This window comes from Notechis scutatus, chromosome 4 (assembly GCF_049901735.1).
Source record: "Notechis scutatus isolate UNSWTSFEM ecotype Mainland chromosome 4, rNotScu1.2, whole genome shotgun sequence".
In the NCBI taxonomy this organism is placed as follows: domain Eukaryota; kingdom Metazoa; phylum Chordata; class Lepidosauria; order Squamata; family Elapidae; genus Notechis; species Notechis scutatus.
The window spans coordinates 156021370-156038418 of record NC_142012.1 but is presented as its reverse complement, the minus strand read 5'-3'; positions in this window follow the sequence as shown (position 1 = coordinate 156038418).

Here is a 17049-nt window from a genome sequence, read left to right as displayed (position 1 = left end):
TGAAAAATGTCTGGAATGAACATGCTAGAGATGTCACATAAAAAAGATATAAGCTAAAGACTGTTTTTCATTGAATGCTTTAAATACTTAATAGCAAAATCTATTTAGTGCAGACCTGATTAGTAAACATGTATGTTTCCAAGCAACTAGGTAGAACCAGAGATGATTACTTAACTTGGGTGTCTTCCATATGGGGAGTGTTGAGGTAATTCCCCATTAGGAGAATGAGCGCATACAGGGAGACATAGTGAGAGAAGTGAAGAATAACACACACACAGCACACAGATACACTGTACAGTTAATGTAGGTTTTTACTTCCAATAAATGTTTAAGCACAGTCCAAGTCATTCACAGGTGAGGCAGTCAGTGTTCAGTTCAGGGGGGAAAAAAACAGTTCAGTGACAGACTTACATCAACGATCAGTAACAGTCATTAGGAGGAACGGCAACTCTCTCCAACAGAAGGAACAGATACTCACTGAGACTCTATTCTGAGACTAAACAACCCAGGTTTCTGGCTCCATCTTATGGCCATTTGCGGAACCACATCCAATTACAGATTTAGAGGCATAGTATTAAAATGTCTATCTTAAAGGCATAGTATTAAAATGTCTATCCTAGTTTATATATTTCCAACCCAAATAATTGTTAGGTGACTTACATTCCTAACAGGGAGGGAGGGAGAGGGAGAGGGAGTGTGTCAGTCCTGTGATTATGTTTTCATTCCATAATAAGCTGGCATGATTTGCTCTGTTGCTTAAAGTACTGTATTTGCAGTCTTACTTTACATCAATTTTACTGTGACAGTTTTGTTCCACTTGTTTATAATTCAATAACATCTGTTGAACTGATCACCTTACTTGAATCAGAATATTTTATTCAGTAGTAGACATAACTACAGTATCCCTATCAGAGGGAGTGTGTTTGAGATTTGTGTCATGTTGCAAACTGGAAAGACGAATCAGAATGGAACCTAATTGATAACTTCATGCAAACTTCTGTTGAGTTTATTCATTCAGACCCTGAATGAGTAGACATTCTTCATTTGTTCTGATGATTGTATAAAGATGGAAAGCACAGTTACCACTAGAGTTGAAGGGCTCTTGAGAAGGTACACTCAAAATTTATACTTCATCATCAACTCTTCCCAGCTGAACTCTAAAGGCTTTCTGGAAGTGAAAATAAGATATAATGCCATTTTTATTGAAATTGAAAATTGGAAACGGCAAGCGTTAAAGAAAGAGGGAACCCCCTAGCGCGATGAGCTTATCTAGCTGCTCGTCGACCTTGGGCTTGAGTGCAAATGGCACTCGTCTGGGCTTAAGGTGGATTGGTGCGATGCTCGGGTCTATATTAAAAGAGATAGGGGACCCCCGGTACTTGCCTAGGCTGTCGTCGAAAACTTCCCGGAAGTCCTCCACGAGCGCCACTTCCCAGTCTGACTCTGCGGTGCGGTGGATTCCGGTTACTTCAATGCCCAGGGGTGCGAACCACTGTAATCCCAACAGGCTCGGCCGATCCCGGTCGACGATGGTCAGGGGTAGCACTTCAGTGTGGTTCTTGAAGGTGACTTTAAAATGGCCTCTGCCAACTACAAGGATGCGGTTTCCCTGGTAGTCTTTGAGGGTTAGTGTTTGGTCTTCTAATTCTTTGCGGCGGATGGAGGGAACCAGGCGCTTGATGGTGTGCCATGAGACCATGGAGAGGGAGGACCCAGAGTCCACCTCCATGTTGCATGGCTGGTCTTCTATCCCCACCGTCACGTATACCTTTCTGGCGTTGCTTGTGGAAGAATGGCTGACGACGACGGTCTGCTGTGTTTCCTCCCTTTGCCTTGCCTCGTTGAGCCACCTGTTCCGACCCTCTTGGCTCCAGCGGCTCTCCATCTGGTGGTCTCGGTATCTGGTGGGGGTGTTCTCTTGCCTCCGAGGGCTGCCATCTCGTCGCCGCGGGCTGTAGTGTTTTTTATTTCTGCACACCTTGGCGATGTGCCCCCGTTTCTCGCACTGTCGGCAAACGGCATCAAGGAACCGGCAGTCCAAACGGGGGTGATCGCCTCCGCAGCCGGCGCACTGGAACCTCGACTTACGACCTTGGGGTTCCCGTCGCCCTCGTGCTGCTTGCAGGTGGTGGATTTCCTCCTCCTTGTCCTCGGTTTCTGAGAAGGGGTCAATGTCGCTGTGTTGTGTGGTTGCGTCCCGGTGGTCGATCTTGGGTCGCCTTTCGGGGTTCGGTGTCATCTCGCCGGTCACTGCTCGTGGCGTGATGCTCGATTGCCGCATCCGAGCCTCTGATTTCTTGGTCGCTTCAGCCGCGGCTACCTCTGTGAGCGCATCGGCGAGGGAGATGTCGCCCTTCGCCATGATGCGGCTCTGGAGAATGGGGTCTCGGAGTCCCAGGATGACGCGGTCTCACAGGGCCTCGTCCAGGTCGGCGAACTCGCACAGGCCGCCCAAATCTCGTAGTGCCGCTATGAAGTCGCCAAGCCCCTCGCCCTCGCGCTGGTCCCGCCTGTAGAATTCGTGCCGCCGGATGAGGATGGGCACGACGGGGGCGTAATGGCTTCGTAGCAGGGGCTCGAGGTCGCCCCACTCCATGGTCTTGACGTCCTCCGGCTTGGCCAAGGCTTTGGCCATCTTAAACACCGCCGGCCCGCAGTGTGCGAGGAATACGACCCGTTTCTTGTGGCCGTTGGCATCTTTAAGATTGCTACACTCGAGAAACATCTGGAACCTATCGGTATAGGATTCCCAGTCCTCGGTAGCGGGATTGAAGGGTGCGGGTGGTGAGTTGATGCCGGCCATGCTGCTTGCTGCTGTGTGCCGCCTCGCCACGTGCTGGGTGGTCTCCTTGTCTCACGATCCCATCCTCGTCGCCAGTGTTAGATCTGAGGTAGATCGGTTCGAATGAGATGCGAGACCATTCTAGTGAGTTCAGCTCTTTATTTAAAATAGGAACAGTCTACACTACAGAGTTGCCCCTGCATGGCCCATGGGAGTCTGACAACCAATCAGAATACAAGCTGAAATTCAAATCTCAACAGAGGGTATAAAACCCAGGCACTCTCAGCATATCAGCCCTTCTTGATCTCTTCCTTCACCTTGAAGCATGTGATAATCCTCTTTTCACTTTGGAGCTCCAGGCCATGTGGTCCTGTCCACCATTAAGCCATCTTTCCAAACAGCCTCTATTAGATCCCGGGGTTTCGACCAATCAGGTCGCTGTCCGTCTGGACCAATCGGTTGCGAGGGTTTGGAGTATGCTAATACAGCACAGGTGATCTCATGTGATTGGAGGTTTTAAATAAGATATTGGAAAACCATTTGCCTGAAATGGTACAGGGCAGTGATGGCGAACGTTTTCAGCACCAAGTGCCCAAACTGGAACGTGTGCATGTGTGTGTGCTGGAGCACCAGAAACCTGAAGAAGAGCTAGCTGGTGCACGCGTGCCCATTTTTTTGCTGTTTTGGGGGCATTTGGGGCTGTTTTGGGGCCATTTTCAAATGGCCTGAAAACAGCCTGGAAAACAGTCTGGAAAACAGCATGAAAATAGCCCAAAATGGCCTGAAAAAGGCCCCCAAAACGGCCTGTTTTGGGGCTGTTTTTTTGGGCCGTTTTCCAGTGCTCCAGCACCCACAAAGAGCAGCTGGCTGGCATGCTAGAAACCAGAAGGGCAGCTGCCAATGGCATGTGTGCCTACAGAGAGGGCTCTGCATGCCACCTCTGGCATGCATGCCATAGGTTCGCCATCAGGGGTATAGGGTTTCCTGCTTGGGCAAGGGACTGGACTAGAATACCTCCAAAGTCCCTTCCAACTATATTATTCTGTTAACTTTACTGGCAACAACATGGAAGGGCTTTTCTAATTTCTTCCTTAATGTCTTCTCTAGTCATCAATCTAGTCTACAGCTTTGGCATTCCTAGAAATTCTCTCATCCAACCTGGATACTGCCATTATTTGAGCAAAATATACAACTTTTATTTTGTAGCATGGGGAAGGAAGGAAGGAAGGAAGGAAGGAAGGAAGGAAGGAAGGAAGGAAGGAAGGAGGGAGGGAGGGAGGGAGGGGGAGGGAGGGAAGGAAGGAAGGAAGGAAGGAAGGAAGGAAGGAAGGAAGGAAGGAAGGGTAAATAAGACAAAAATATTTTAATTGACAATTTATTTCTGATTTGTTATCTGATTTGATCTGGTCTTCCAATTTAATTTAAAAAAACTGATCTACATGTCCAAACTGAAAGAATTGCTTCAGACTTGCAAAATCAAATCAGAAAACAAAAATCAATTCTTATACATGTGCAGAAGTTTTCTGAATCAATTCAGTGGCACCCAGTTCGACTTGATGATTATAATTAAACAGGTAACTCAATTCAAAAAGTCACTTCAGTGTTTGGAATGGATAAAAGAAGTTTTGGGACTGAATCCCCAAACTGAAACTATATAGAACATAATAGAAAGCAAGAACTTAATAAGAATAAAAACAAGCAGGAAAATCTGGGGCTGAGAGGGACAAAGGCCCATGGAAAAATAGTTAGAGAGGCCCTCCATGGTTGGTGATCTGTATTTAGTGACACCACTCAATGGACAAGACTTTTCTATCACCTTTCCTTCACTTGTACCTTTTATACAATTTTTGAACAGTTTCCCCCCGAAAGCCATCACTCTGCTAAACAAATAATTCCCTCAACACTGTTCAACTATTTACAAAGTCTGCACTACTATTACTGTTGATCTTCTCATAACTCCTTATCAACCATCCCCTCCCACTTGTGATCGTAGGACTGTAACTTTGTCGCTTGTATCCTTACGATCTATATTGACCATTTCCTAGTATTATTAGATTGCTTATTGTATCCTATGACTATCATTAAGTGTTGTACCTTATGATTCTTGACTCTTGACGAATGCATCTTTTTTATGTATACTGAGAGCATATGCACCTAGACAAATCCTCGTGTGTCCATTCACACTTGGCCAATAAAGAATTCTATTCTATTCTATTCTATTCTATTCTATTCTATTCTATTCTATTCTATTCTATTCTATTCTATTCTATTCTATTCTGCTCTGCTCTGCTCTGCTCTGCTCTGCTCTATTCTATTCTATTCTATTCTATTCTATTCTATTCTATTCTATTCTATTCTATTCTGGGACACATCATTTACCTTGAGCTGTTATTTCTAAAAGGAAATATCCTGAATTGTTTTATAGCTTTATAGCTATGTCAGGTGGCTTTCTTGTGTATTACAAAAGTAATCTTCTTGTTCTCTCAAGAGATCATCAACCTATTTTGTTCTGTCACCCATCTGTCATTGAGCACACAGATTTTGACACTTGAAGCAGCTCAGTGAACAAAACACTATAAGCAATTAACATCAAAATTAAAGCTACCTGTGGCTAACAACAGGTGATTATACTGTCTAGCATCTGCTAAATGCTATTGTACACCAGCAATAGATTCCTGGCTGAGAATACAGCTGGGAGAATCTGTGCATACAAATGGAACCAAATTAATTGGGCCATATTTTTGAAAATTGTGATTATAATGCATGGACATGGACATTCCTAGTATAGAATCTCTGCTAGAATCTAGTGCAGTCCTCACCTTTCCCGCCACTTTTAGATGGAAGAAACATATCAATCAAAGCATTTTTAAGTCAATACTTTGTTTTCAAAGGAAAACAAAGGAAAAAAGAGACAAAGGTCAGAATTTTACAAGGATACCTCTGGTAACAGAAACTGGGCAAATACTATTTGAAGTAAGTGACCTTGAAGATATTATACACCTGAAAAAGAAACAACATGATTTTTAATACAGATTAAACATGGGGAAGGTATAAAATGAACATTAAAACCTGCTTCACTTATGATAGTTTTAACATTTATAGACCTTTGTTGTAGCTCCCATCTACCTTTGTAGGTTACAGAAGGATGGCCATATAATTTGGATGCTCAATATCTCAGATTATTCCTCAGTTCTTCCAAATTGGGATGGAAAAGATGGAAAGAAGGGACAAAGAGTGAGCAGCTTTACTGTGGCTGCATTCATATGGCTTGGTTACTAAGTTAATGTATTTTCTGTATGTGCACAATATAGCAATACCAGTAGCACTTAGACTTATATAATGCTTCACAGTACTTTATAGCCATCTCTAAGCAGTTTACATAGTGACCATATTGCCCCCCACAATCTGGGTCCTCATTTTACCTCAGAAGGATGAAAGTCTGAATCAACCTTGATTCAGTCAGAATCAAACTACTGGCAGTTGGCAGAATTAGTCTGCAATACTGCATTCTAACCACTATGCCACCACAGCTCTTAAACTAAATTATAAATGATTCCTTATGATACATTGAATCATAAAAACCTACAGTTTAGCATGTTGGTTCAATGTAGCTGCCAGATATTGATCTGACTTGATTCAGTACATTATGTAAACACATAATGCTTACAGGATCCTTTAGTAGGTTCCTTCTTTCTAGAAACAACCAAGAAAGTATCATATATAATTTAAATAACCTTCAATATATTATGTACCTTTTGAAGTACATCTGATGTTTCTTGCTTGGGTTGCTCTGCTAAATTATATTATTGTTTACAAGGATTTTTAATGTAAATTTTACTATGGGCCTTCTGAATCATTTAATACCTTATTCTGACAGCTTCATGTTGCTTTTTTGTATTTTAGTCATGCAACAACTCATCATAAAGATTGTAGAAGAAAATGCTAGTGTGTATTTATTAGAGTTGCTTAGATATTAATAAAATATGAAGGGAACATCACATTTGGAGCACTTTATTAAATTGGCAACTTTTCCCTTGCATTACTGTGGCATAAAGCCCTAATAAATAAAGCATAACTTTCAGCTCTCTTTATTTAATTAAGCTCCTGCACTGTTACACCAGAGCAATTCCGAGAATATTCATTTAGCCACATTGTAATGAACAGTCAATTGTTGTGACTTGCAGGTTTTTATGCTACACTTTGATGACACATTTTTGTTTTTGTCCCTATTATGGATGAGCAATATTTATAGTCAACTTTTGGGGGAGATGAGTTGCATAAAAATTAGATGATAGATAGATAGATAGATGATAGATAGATAGATAGTTCTGAGTAATTTGAGTTGAAATATTTGCCAGATCATCAAAACTTTGTAACTGTCACTTTTTAATTTTTAATCTGGTTTAAAATTCTTGTTTTAATATGGTTTTCAACTTGTTTTTACCTATAACTTTTATATTATTTTTATAATAATATTTTTATAATTTTTATATTATTTTACTGCTTTATCTGCAAAATAGAGGCTGGCAGGTATGATATGCAATATATAAATTAGATGATAGATGGATGGATGGATGGATGGATGGATAGCTAGAGATAGCTGTTACTCCCATCTTGACCATTTTTAAAATCTGTGGAGATCAAGATTATAGAAGTTTAAAGAATTCATTCAAATGTGTTAAATGCCTTTCAATGCTGGAAATTCAACATAGGATTCAGACAATAGTTGGAACATGGCATTTACCAACATTTCAAAGATTCCAAATATACATCCATCCATCCATACATACATAGATAAACACACACACTATCATTTTCATTCCATTATTTACCCATACTTTATCTGTGGATGGTTAATCAGTTGCAATCTTTAGGGAGACTACTTGAAAGGCTGAAAAATCTAGTGAGTGCAGATGAGATTCCTAGGCTGATTCTTTTGCAGATATAATCACCTGCATTTATTTGAAGGCATGAAGACAGGTTAATTTGGAAGATATTTGAGTGTATGAGTCTCACAAAATTGTATAGGATTCTGTAAATTTCAGAGTTCTTTGTAATCTTAGCTAGATCTTCCTAGTTGTTTCAATTGATCAGGGAAGAAGAAGGGACTTGGTATAATTAACATCTTGGTAACTTTGGCCTTAAAAGAGGTAGGGGGTCTTCCTTTTTCATAAGAAGCTTACTCTATCTTCACACTTCTTCTTTGGGGGAAAGATTATAGAGAAGACGATAGGGCAACAATGGCAAATGGCCCTTAAGAAGGGGGTCATATCACACTTGTGTCAGAAGCATTCAGGCACTTCCAGATTAAAAGGATTAGCTAATGACCTCACTGTTCCAGTTGGGAGCTCCTTTCATGTCCCTTGCAGGAGCTGGAGCAAAGGATGGAAGCTCAACCCATCCCATGGCAGCACTTGTGTCTCAATCATGGGCTTGCTTCTTGTTAACCCAACATCCTAACCACATATGCCACTGTGCTCCTTAAGAAGAAGATTATTTGAACCCATCAAACTCAGTGTTAAATGCAGGGGTGGGATTCAATTTTTTTACTACCAGTTCTGTGGGCGTGGCTTGGTGGACGTGGCAGGGGAAGAATACTGTAAAATCTCCAGTCAGAGGTGGTATTTACTGGTTTTCCAAACTATTCAAAATTTCTGGTACCAGTTCCCCAGAACTGGTTAGAACCTGCTGAATACTACCTCTGGTTAAATGTGATTATGGAAACAAAGTCATATACAGTAGATTAGATTAGATTCAACTTTATTGTCATTGCACATGAACACAGCAATGAAATGCAGTTAGCATCTAACCAGAAATGCAAAACAGCAATGAAGTATAAATATATATAATATATAATATATAATATATAATATATAATATATAATATATAATATATAATAGATAATAGATAATAGATAATAGATAATAGATAATATATAATATATAATATATAATATATAATATATAATAGATAGATAGATAGATAGATAGATAGATAGATATAGATAGATATATATATATATATATATATATAGATAGATAGATAGATATAGATATATATAGATATATATAGATATAGATATAATATATAGATATATATAGATATATATAGATATATAGATATATAGATATATAGATATATATAGATATATATAGATATATATAGATATACAGATATACAGATATACAAAATATATAATTGTATATGGATATACAGAATATCTATGAATATACAAAATATATGTCTATGGAAGGAATACCGTATTTGCCGGCGTATAAGACGACTGGGCGTATAAGACGACCCCCAACATTTCCACTCAAAATATAGAGTTTGTTATATACTCGCCATATAAGACGACCCCCACTTGGAGGCATGTTTTTCAGGGCAAAAAAGTCATCTCATACGCCGGCAAATACGGTAAGTTGTAACACTTGGGGTATTCTGGATATAATTCTTGATTGACACCCCGCCCCTTTCCCCAAACTTACAAAGCCACCAAAATGCTTTAGAGAGGCAGCTTCGCCTTTCTCAGGCTGGCACTCAATTCCTCTCCCTTTCTTTGTGACAGCCCCGCGTGCGTGCCATCGGGACTCAAGGGTGGGGGATAGACAGCTGCCAACTCTCTCTCTCTCTCTCTCTCTCTCTCTCTCTCTCTCTCTCTGTGTGTGTGTGTGTGTGTGTGTGTGTGTGGTGTGGAGGGTAATTCCGGCTATCTCTGGCCTCCGCTCGGTTTTAAAGTCGCTTGGCCGGTTCCCAAGTCGCATAGCGCGCTGGCCGGGAGACGGCGGCGCCGGTGGCAGCTCGGTGCAGGGGAGGCGGATCTTTCTCTTTAAGTGAGGAGGGGACAAGAGGAGGGATGGGACGGGACAGGGGGTGGGAGGAGGTCCTCGCCTTCTTCCACCGCCCACCGGACCCTTTTCTTCCCAAGGGGACCCTGGAAAGCAGCTCGGGAGCCGGGTGGCCCTGCCCAGCAGGGTCCCATCAGGAACTTCCGAGGACACCCCCGCCCCAAGCACAGCCCTCCCAGTCTTTCAAAGAGGGAGGGAGAAGCGGGAGGAGCAAATTGCCGCCCCCGCCCCGCTGCCCAGAAGGTGGGCGCCACAGCCCACCCCCACCACCTTCTCCCTCCCACTCCCGGGCCATTACGCGGCTCGGGGCTGGCTGGCGGCGGCCCCGCCAGAGACCCTCCCGCTCCACCCCACCCCACTTCCAGATTGGCCTCCATAGCGCCCGAGCCGGGCGGAGGGTGGGGGGAGGAGGAAGAGAGACTCGGCTGGGCTTGAAGGGCTTTGCAAGTTGTGGAGCCCGCCCCGTCGCTCTTGCACCGTGACAACGTATTTACCGGCGTATAAGACGACCCCCCACTTGAGGCATGTTTTTCAGGGCAAAAAGTCGTCTTATACGCCGGCAAATACGGTATATATATGACTCTACAGTGTATTTATGAACATATTGAATATAAGTATAATGCACAGAGAGTTTATACAGGATACATTATATATTATCAGGGGAAGTATCAATGTGTGTGTGGGGATAGACAAGTTGAGGAGTTCAGTAAGGAGACCGCCGTGTGGTAGAAGCTGTTCCTTAGCCTGCTGGTCTTAGACTGCAGGCACCTGAACCTCTTCCCAGATGGAAGAAGGGTAAACAGTTTATGGGCTGGATGGGAGGAGTCCTTAACGATGCTGTGGGCTTTTCGCAGACATCATTTCCTCTGAATGTCCACAATGGCAGGAAGTGGGATCCCTATAATGCGTTGGGTGGCTTTCACCACCCTCTCTAATGCCTTCTTTTCTTCAATGGTGCTGTTTTCATACCAGACTGAGATACAGCTGGTTAGGAAGCTCTCGACTGCACAGCAGTAGAATTTCATCAGAATAGTTGGGGAAAGGTGGTTCTTCCTCAGTAATCTCAGAAAGAAGAGGCGCTGGTGAGCTTTCTTGATCAGGCTGGTGGTGTTGATCTGCCAGGACAGGTCCTCAGCGGATTATCCTCATACATAAAATAGGATGGGATTTTATATAGCATTCCTCATTCTCCTAAATCTCTCAAGAGGCTTCTAGTTGTCTAGCTTCAGGAAATGTCTGGACTACCTAAAAGAGTATATGGTTAAGGGCACCATATTGCAACGATTCTACTACTCTTTCTGAGTGGATGGTTATGGGAGAAGGGATTGCGCAGGTTCTTAAACTGTCCATTGTAAGGTACTAGAAAATTTGGTCCTTTCTCTTGACCTGTTTAACATCTATATGAAGTTTCTGGGAAGAATCATCAATCCATTTAGAGTACTCAGCCATATATCTCCATCTCAGGCCAGACTTTCAGTCTGGATACTAGTGCTTATAAATATGACAGTTACACACCTAGAAAGCTGTGGTTTAGATCTGACTGGTAACATAGAATAGTCAAGATTTAAGTATGGGAAATAGGGTAAAGCTGACTGAAGGCTGATTCAGTGAACACAACAACTGTGGCTTAAAGCAAGGTAGGCACCATCTCATCAGTATAGGATTTGAGGAAGGTTACAAAATAGCCACATCCAGAGGATGTGCACTATCTAAAAAGAAAATATAACAAAGGCTTTTGGCCCTGTTCTACATGGCACGGCTAGTCTAATGAAGAGAAGGACCATGGGAGACAGAGTAGTAGTGTTCCACTATTTGAGGGGCTGTCACAGAGAGAAGTGGGGTCAAGCTATTTTGAAAAGCACCTGTAGGCCAGACAAGGAATAATGGATGGCAACTGAACAAAGAGAGATTCAACCTGGAAATAAGGATAATTTTTCTGACAGTGAGAACAATCAACCAATAGAACAGCTTGCCTTAGAAGTTGTGGGAGCTTCATCACTTGAGACTTTCAAATAGAGATTGGACTGTTATTTGTCAGAAATTGTGTAGGGTCTTCTGCTTGGGTGGGGGATTGGACTAGATGACCTGCAAGATCCCTCCCAACTCTGTTAATCTGTAATCAGATGCAATAGTATTAACTATAAGAAAATATTTTGTCAACAACCAATAGAAGAGAAAAACCAATTACTCTTTCTTGTGTTAATTTTCTCCCCCTCATTTGCAGCATGGTTCACTGAGGTTCATTTTAAATGGAAACATCCAAATTGAAAATTCAACACCCACAATCCAACTTGCCACTACCTAGTTTATTACCACTATCACTCCCCTGTTTTCCAGATATAAACTAGGGTTTAACTGGTTATCAAGACATGAAAACAAGATTAACAGCATTTTTAGGCAGGTTTTCTTTTATTTTTTTAGTCTTGTGTTTTTTAGTCTTTAGCTCCAGCAAAGGTTTGACATTCTCAACCTAGTCATGCATTTATTAACAGGAGACTATATTTTAGAAAAAAAGTCTCCCAAAAGTCCAGTTCAGCTCCTGGTGGCACCATGAACAGATCTGTACAGATTTTTTTGGCTATCTACAAACCACTTAAATAATGAAAAGACTCATCACACTCATCTGTTCAGCTAGCTTCTCCATAACCAGTGGAAATTGTATCAAGGCGAGAGATTAAATTTAAATAACATGCAAAGATAGAGCTCAGCTGGTGTTGGACTCCAGGTGTGTTGAATGCCATACAAAATCTTCTTTAAGATTCCAAGCCAGAGACAATTTTACAATGAGATAGTGTGTTCAATTTGTAATACAGCCAAGTATTATAAACTGGACAAATTCATTTACTCAACCAGATAATTAAGAATTTCAGTGCCATCCCTACTAACATCAGTAATTGGCTGGCCAATCATTTGGTTCATTCATATTCAACTGATTATCTAATCATTCATCTGAAAGCTTTTCAAAAAAATGCCTTCTTATGCCTTACATTGATATTTCTAATAAAGTATTATCTTTAATTGAAGACATATCATTAATTTGATCTCTCACCACACCAACACATTCTTGGTATATTAATTTTAGCACAATGCTCGGCAGCTGTTTAGAAACAGATCTTTCCTGGAAATATGTTAATTCAGAACTAGGATTGATTACTCAGCATTGCACGTTTAGTTAGCTTTGCTTGCCTGCCTTTTTTCTTCCATATTCAGAAAGCTCTTGCCTTAACAGACTAGTCTATTATGTGCAGGGGTGGGATCTTACCAGTTTGGTCCAGTTCTATAGAACCAGTAGCTCTGAAGAGCAGTTGACACCGAACCAGTTTGTTGGGACAAGGATTTGGTCTGCTGTTTGGCCCACCCACCTGCCCGGGCTCTAGGCTGTCCTTTAGTGGCTATGTTTTCCTCCTCAGCTGCTTTGCATGGCACAGCTGAGTGCTGTTCGTCAGCTGGAGAAGGTAAATGCTTGCCGAAGCTGGTAGCGCACATGCATGTGCAGTGCATGTTTGGTGTGCATGCACGCACTTTTCAAACTGGTTGTTATGCCAGTCGGATCCCACCCCTGATTATATGTCAGTCTTTGTCCTTCTTTCATTTTCAGTTCCAGGTAAGAAAGGGAAGATTCTCAAGAGATTGGGCAGACCAATGGGAAAGGTGCATCTCTACCTGGTGAAAAGAGAAAAGAAAGTCATTGGGAAGATCAGACAGGCAGATAGATGGCCTTCTGGACTGACAGTCATGGTTGAAGTAAGATGAGACAGAGTGGTTACTGGGATAACTAGGCAAGGATGCTGGTGTGATGATTGTAGAAGATGGAAGAAGAAAACATATTAGAAAGTTTGATGAGTTGAGTGAGAGGGTATCATATGAGATAGGGCATCCCAGATTATTCTTTTTCCTCTTCTTGTCTTCTGTTGTGACCATTGTTTTCTTGCTGATAAAGCAACTGGAAAGAAAAAATGGTATCAGCATCTCCTTGATGATACCAAGAACAATGCCCCTTTGAGGGAGGTATTCCCATGAGCCTTTTATTTCTGTAATTGACCTCCAGGAAAAAAATGAAGGAGAAAAGAGAGAGGGAATCTTTGGATTTAAAGAATATTTGGATTTACAGAGCCATGGTGACACAGTGGTTAGAATGCAGTACTACAGGCTACTTCTGCTGACTGCTGGCTGCCTAAAGTTTGGCAGTTCGAATCTCACTGGGCTCAAGGTTAACTCAGCCCTCCATCCTTCCAAGGTCAGTAAAATGAGGACCCAGATTGTTGGGGGAAATATTCTGACTCTGTGAACCATTTCACACTGGTTTGTAGAGAGAGGGCTATAAAGCACTGTGAAGCGGTATATAAGTCTAAGTGCTATTGCTATTTCATCATCAACATCAACAAAAAAGCACAACAAAGAATGTTCTTCCTGTGCCAACTCGGAAAGCTCAGGCTGCCCAAGGAGCTGCTGATACAGTTCTACAAAGGAATTGTTGAGTCTGTCATTTGTACCTCTATAACTGTCTGGTTTGGCACAGCAACCAAACAAGACAGACATGGACTTCAATGGATAATTAGAACTGTAGAAAAAACAATTGCTACCAACCTGCCTTCAATCGAGGACCTGTATACTGCACGAGCCAAAAAGAGGGCTGTAAAAATATTTACAGACCCCTCACATCCTGAACATAAACAGTCTCAACTTCTACCCTCAAAATAATGCTACAAGACAATGCATGCCAGAACAACTAGACTCAAGGACAATTTTTCCCTGCATGCCCTCACTCTGTTAAACAATTAATTTCCACAACACTGTCAAACTATCTAGCAAGGGTGTATTATTATTGTTATTCTCATCTTTCCTATTACATATCTCCTTATTTCTTATGACTATAACTTCATTGCTTGTATCTTATGATTTATATTGGTTTATTTCAGGGATCTTCAAACTTGACAGCTTTAAGACTTGTGGACTTCAACTTCCAGAATTCCTCCTCCAGGCATGTTAGCTCAGGAATTCTGGGAATTGAAGTCCTCAAGTCTTTTGTCAAGTTTGAAGACCCTTGGTTTATTTAGTCTCCTAGTAGGATTTATGTTGATTGCTTATTTAGTATCCTATGACTAAGTGTTGTATCTTATGATTTATGATGAATGTATTTTTACAATCACTATGATCATGATTTATCACTTGTTGCTTGTATGTACACTGAGAGATTGTGCACCGGAGACACCTTCCTTGTGTGTCCAATCACCCTTTGCCAATTCTAATTCTAATTCTAATTCAATGTCAGCTAAAAAGATACTCCTTTGGTCTTTTTAGCTGCCAGAAAAAGGGAGTGGGGGAAAACAAGGCATCCTTGAAATGCCTAGATAATCACCTCAGCAGCCTAAAGTCATCAAAGCATAAGAAGGTTATTGGAGAGCATGATAGATGACTCTTGGAGACAGATGTGTCCCATTGGAAAAGTCACGTCCAGGGTCAAGGGGGAAATGTATGATGTGATTTAGTATCAGCTGTACCCAGCCACGCACCAACATGGCAATTTCTAATAAACCAATTTACTTGTTCTGAGATGTGGCTAGAGACTTGATTTGAATGAGGGTGGATTTGTTGCAGCCCTGACATTCTAATTCTAATTCCAATCCATTCTAAAATAACCCTTTACCATGACTGGTCCTTGAAACTGTGCATCAAATGTTGCATATTTGCTATGGCTTTAATTAGAAATTCATACAGAATCTCCCAGGCTGCCTAACAAAAAGCTTCAGAATGTGCAAAGTTCAAGGTATCTTGTTAGTCCATCTTTAGCATATGTACTTTATTACAAAATGACAATCCCTGTGTGACTGTTTCTAGCAGCTAAGCCCTGTTACGACATCTTGTGATTCTACATTATCTCCAGGCATCAGGTGCCACCTTCTTCTTTCTATTGTCATATTTGCTGTTAATCTTTGCAGGTTTAATTTTGGTTATAGCTTATTTTCTTTTTTAAAAAAAACCAGTTACCGAATACATATATAGAGTAAAAAAAAATACAATTAAAGTTCTCAGTTCTCCCTTTACTAACCTAATATACCTTGTCCCCAGTTTATGAATACAACTGGAACAGATTTTCTTTTACTAAGCAAGGTGTTTGTTAAGTGAGTTGTACCCTATTTAAGGACCATTTAACCATAATAGTTAAGTGAATGCAGTTGTTAAGTGAATCTGGCTTCTCCTATTGACTTTACTTAACAGAAGCCAACTGGAAAGATTGCTAATGGTGATCATATGTCCCTGGGATGCTGAAATCATTGTAAATACATGTGGGTTGCCAAGACCTGAATTTTGATCATGTAACTGTGGGGATGCTGCAACAGTCATAAGTACCATATTTTTTGGACTATAAGACACACTCCCCCCCCCCAAAAAAATGGGTGGAAATGTCTGTGCGTCTTATAGAGCGAATATTGTGGCAGGGGGAGGAGGTTGGTGCTGCACCGATCAACTGTTCTAGATGGCGGGGATTGATGCCACCACTGCTGCCTATCGCTGCCGCCCATTCGCTGCCACCCATGGTGAATGGGTGGCAATTGGCAGTGAATGGGCCACAGTGAATGGGCCATGATGAACAGGCAGTGAACAGATGGTGAATGGGTGGCAGTGAACGGGCCACAGCAAATGGCCTGGGTGGTGGCAAATGGGCCACAGTGAATGGGTGGTGGCGAATGGGCAGCGGTGATCTCCACCATCTAGAACAGCTGATCGGTGGTATTCTAGGAGCATATTCAATCACCAATCAGCTGCTCAGTAGCGAAGGCTCCAGCATTCCCCGGGGCAGCAGCAGCTCAGCTCAGCTAACTGGTGGTGGGCGCAACAGAGCAAGCCCTGACGAGTCACATGCTGCAGCTGTGATAATGTGCTGAAGCTGACCAGGCTGTTTGCTGTTTGCTATAAGAACGCTAGTCAGATGAATACCAGATGATTGCTTGGTGGCAGAGACAGATTTTTTTTCTTGTTTTCCTCCTCTAAAACTAATGTGCATCTTATAGTCTGGAGCATCTTATTGTCCAAAAAATATGGTAGTTGTAAGCCACCTTTTTCAGTGCCATTGTAACTTTGAATGGTTGCTAAATGATTGGCTGTATTCAAACACTGAAGTCTTCTCAGAGTAGACACAACTCATATCTGATACCTATATTCTGCCTCCAGAAGTTGTGGGTGTTCCAACATTGGAGATTTTAAAGAGGAGATTGGACAATGATTTGTCTGAAATGGTGTAGGGTTTCCTGTTTCAGGAGGAGGATGAACTAGAAGATCTCCAAGGTCCCTCCCAACTCTATAATTCTGTTATTTTGATAATCAAATCCTGAATTCTGGAATATGAAATATAAGAATGCAAAAGATCAAGAAATGAGGAGGTGCTAAGCCACCTGGGAAAGCCAAGGGAAATAATC